Source organism: Gossypium hirsutum, chromosome A11 (genome assembly GCF_007990345.1).
Source record: "Gossypium hirsutum isolate 1008001.06 chromosome A11, Gossypium_hirsutum_v2.1, whole genome shotgun sequence".
NCBI lineage: Eukaryota > Viridiplantae > Streptophyta > Magnoliopsida > Malvales > Malvaceae > Gossypium > Gossypium hirsutum.
Genome location: NC_053434.1, coordinates 87,963,159 through 87,967,497, shown reverse-complemented (window position 1 = coordinate 87,967,497; position 4,339 = coordinate 87,963,159). Strand labels below are relative to the sequence as shown.

General features: G+C 38.1%; 1 non-coding gene across 1 annotated transcript; it reads left to right on the top strand.

The window, feature by feature from the left end:
- The first annotated feature begins 246 nt into the window (after nucleotides 1-246).
- On the top strand, nucleotides 247-353 carry LOC121210658 (small nucleolar RNA R71). The gene has a single exon (XR_005905772.1). It is a non-coding gene; the product is annotated as a small nucleolar RNA R71 (small nucleolar RNA).
- Nucleotides 354-4,339: the final 3,986 nt, after the last annotated feature.

The following is a 4,339-nucleotide window of genomic DNA, read 5'->3' as shown; positions in this document are numbered from 1 at the left end:
TTATTGAGAAATTCTACTTGATTTGAGAGCATGGTGACTGAATCGATGTTATAGACGCCGACTGTTTTTGTTGGCTTTGTCTTCATAACTTGCCACTGATAGTTATTCAGTGACATCTCCTTTATAAATTCATAGGCATCTTCTGGTGTTTTATTGTTGATGGTTTCGCCAGCAGCTGCGTCAATCATTTTTCTTGTCGAGGGATTCAGGCCATTGTGGAATGTTTGAACTTGCAGCCAAAGCGGTAACCCATGGTGAGGGCACCTTCGCAGTAAGTCTTTGTATCTCTCCCATGCATCGTAAAGTATTTCTAAATCCATCTGCACAAAAGAAGAGATATCATTACGTAATTTAGCCGTTTTAGCCGGTGGAAAATATTTTAGTAAAAATTTCTCGGTCATTTGTTCCCAAGTAGTGATAGACCTTCGTGGTAATGAGTTCAGCCACTGTTTAGCTTTGTTTTTTAGTATAAAGGGAAATAACCGAAGACGAATGGCATCATCAGAAATGCCATTGATTTTGAATGTATCGCAAAATTCCAGGAAATTTGCTAAGTGAGAGTTGGGGTCTTCATCCTGTAAACCATCAAACTGAACAAACTGCTCTTTCATCTGAATTGTGTTAGGTTTTAGTTTGAAATTATTCGCAGCAATAGCAGGTCTAACTATACTAGATTCAGTTCTTGTTAAAGAGGGTTTAGCATAGTCATACATAGTACGTGGAGCAGGATTTTGATTAGCAGCAATTGCAGGAGGTAGCTGATTTTTTTGGTTTTTAGTCATCTCTTCGGTTGGGGGTTGAATTTCGTCTTCTTGCTCATTCTCCGTGTATCGTAAGCTGCGCCTTATCTCTCTTTGATTTCTGCGAACTGTGCGATCGATTACTTCGTCAAAAAGTAATGGTCCCGACGGGTTTCTTCTAGTTATAAACTATAAAAACCTGCCGAGAGAAAGAGAAAAGTAAATTAATAAATAATAAAATAAAAACATAAAATTTGCAAGAAAAATAATGGCTAAAGTAATAAAAATTAGTGTTCCTAATATTTCAGTTCCCCAACGGCGCCAAAAACTTGATCGCGTGATTCGTAACAAGTAATAAATATTTATAATGAAGATCAAACCTAGACTAACTATTATCACGACGAAAAGACAACTGCACCTATCGAACAATAGTATAGTAATGGCAAGACCGGGATATCGTACCCAAGGGAACCAAAAGTACTAGTAATAACTATCTTTTTATTATCTAACCTAGAAATAAAAGGGTTTGTTTATAAAACTAATTATTTAAACTAATTAACTAATTTAATCAAAGCAAAGAGAAAGTTTGGAAAAAGACTTGAAGAAAAGCAATTGATAAAGACAACACCCAAGGAGAAATCCACCTAGATTTTACTTGTTATCTGACTCTGAACCAGACGATTTATTCACTTGACTTGATCCGTGAGACTCCCTAACCTATTTTATTATCCCTATTCAAGACTAATAATGTCTAACCCTTAGATTGAATAACCGAGACTTTTCTCTAATTAACATTCTAGGGTTGCATTAACTCGATTTATGGACTCCCATATTAGGCTTCACCCTAATCCGGCAAAATTTTATAACCCTATTTCTAGGCGCTCGATCAACTCGGCTTAATTATGCCAATCTACTCTTATGCAGGGTTTATTCCTCCTCTGCATAAGCACATCAGATCATGAATTAATACCCGGAATATTAAATCAAGCATTAAGAACAAATCAAGTATTTATCATACAGTTCAGATAATAATAACAAGTTCTATCATAAGTTTTATCCCCCTTAGGTATCTAAGGGGTTTAGTTCATAATAAAATAAGAGTACATCTCAAAAGTATGAAAATAGCAAAACATAAAGAAAACTCTAAAACCCTTGAAGAAATTCTGAGAGAGATCTTCAGTCTTGGAGTAGCTTCGGCTTTTGAGATGGATCGTCTGGCTTCCTTCAAGTAATTCTTGGCGTGTGGTTCTGTATTGTAGAAAAGTTCTAGAAAGAGCGGCCCCTTTCTAGGTCATACTTAGGGTGTTTATATAGGCTTTGGATTGGCTTTCTTCCACCTTAAGTATCCTTTTCCGTGTAAAATAAAACTCTTTGGAAAAGGGACACGCCCGTGTACCATGGTCGTATGACGTGTTTACCAGGCTGTGTTCGATCCGTTGAATTGCACACGGCCGTGTGGGCTAATGGCCAGGCCGTGTGAATCGTGAAAATAATGGTCGACACCCCCGAAGGCCACAGGTGTGTGAGATGCTCGTGTGGCAAGGCTTAGGCCGTGTGATCTTCTCAATTTGGTCTATTTTGTCCTTTTTTAGCTCGTTTTTGGCTCCTTTTGACTCTTGGTGCTCTTCTGAGTACAAAACATGAAATAACCGGATTAAGAGCACCAAAATCCACAAATCTAGTAGTAAACATCTGTAAATATGTTAAGTATTTGGGGTAAAAATTTGTATAATTTGGTGTTTATCAAATACCCTTGGTGCTGCCACTACTCTTTCCACCCAATCGATTCTAGTGTAAGTGTTTACTCTCCCAATCGGTTTTTGATAAGTATCGAGTATTCAGTCCCTCACTTCTTTCTAATCGACTTTGGTAGGGAATTAGTGTCAGATCTCAGTTTTGGATTCCTACAGATTTGCTCTTCAGATTTGAGAAATACGCGTGTTTAGTGATCAAAGTAAAAGCTAGTAAATGCTTGGCGTTCAGTAAGGTTAAGGTGAGATTCCAGCTTTTGGTAAAGTAATCGATAAGTACATGTGATTAATATTTGAGTGATATCGATTGTAGGTTTGGGCTAAGGAGATCGCATCACGATTGCTTAGCAGGTGTGTACATACACTGCACCCACATTATGTATCGGCAAAAGTCGAAATGCCAAAAAGCCGAAATGCCGAAAAGCCAAAAGTTTGGCTATGGTAGTCTTGTAGTGTGCGAACACTCGTAAGGGCGAGAATGATAGGGTGCCTAAGGCCCACGGGCGATTCCGTGGACTTGGGTTGTGATTTGACCATATGGGCCGGAATGGGTTAAATGGGCCCGGTGGGCTGTTGGGCCCATAATAGGCAAAAACTAAATGTTGATGCTAAGTGATAGAAACTTGTATGTGAGCATGATTATAAATGTGACTGGGCCTAACGGGCCATATAAATGTGATTTGGGCCTAATGGGCCATATACAGGTGATTTAGGCCTAATGGGCCATATGAATATGATTGGGCTTAATGGGCTAGATACAGGTATGTGAAATTGTTTGGGCTTTGTAAGGAGTTTTGGGCCTAGTATAAGATATCCACATAAGACTTAATTAATATATTGCGACCGTGGATAAGTCAAAGGGTTAAGGTGCGGCAACGGGTATATGCATGTCTAGGATTAGATCTAGGGAGAGCTTGGTACTTAAGCGGTCTTAATGACTCACCTCCTCTTCTCTGAAATCCTACCTAGTGCATAGTGTTCGTTCATCTTAGCTCAGGGGACTCGTTAACGGGCTAAGGTAAGTGAAAACCGTAATTATGGGAAAATTATAGAAATGGCCCTAAGGGCAAAAATGACCAAAATACCCCTAGGTGTAAAATGTAAGTCTTATGGATGTGACATGCATACATATGACATTCTGTTTAGGTTGCATATGGGTGGGAATTATGGAACGTAGGAAATATATGAGGATCGTATGGTTGCTTGACAATCGTGGATTCAACGATAGCTTTTAAAGCCCAATATGTAAATGAAGGTAGTTCTGCAACCGGGCTATCATGGTGTGTGGGCTGGGTGGGTCGATATTCATATCCCCACATGGTGTGACGCGGGACGGAGCTAGTGTGTAGTGGATGGATAATTTGGATGGGATTGCATTGCATGATTGATGAATGATGTTTTTTTTGAATGCTTGTTTTTGCCAAGGGTTGTACACACTGAGTTTGGAAAAACTCACCCCCTATTTTATTTTTTTTCCAGGTGATGTTCAGTAGAAGGTTCGATGTTTAGAGGGACTCTGGTTGGCCGGCTAGCAAGATAATTCAGACTTGGGTTTTTTAAGCATTTAAGTTTTTATTTCTTTTTAAGTGTGTTCAGACCAGATTGTAATAAGGTTTTCAATTACTACTTGAATTATTATTATTATTTTCATTGTAATTACGAGAATTTGAACATAGATTTCTTAAATTATAGTATGTTTTCTACGTTTCTACAACTAATTTTTTTTTAAATATCAATGATTTAAACAAGGCTTTCGTAACTGAAAGGTTTTTTTTAGTTAATTAGGGTTTTTTTAAGAAGGGTTTTCAATGAAAACACAGTTTTCACTAAAATACTTTAATGTAACAT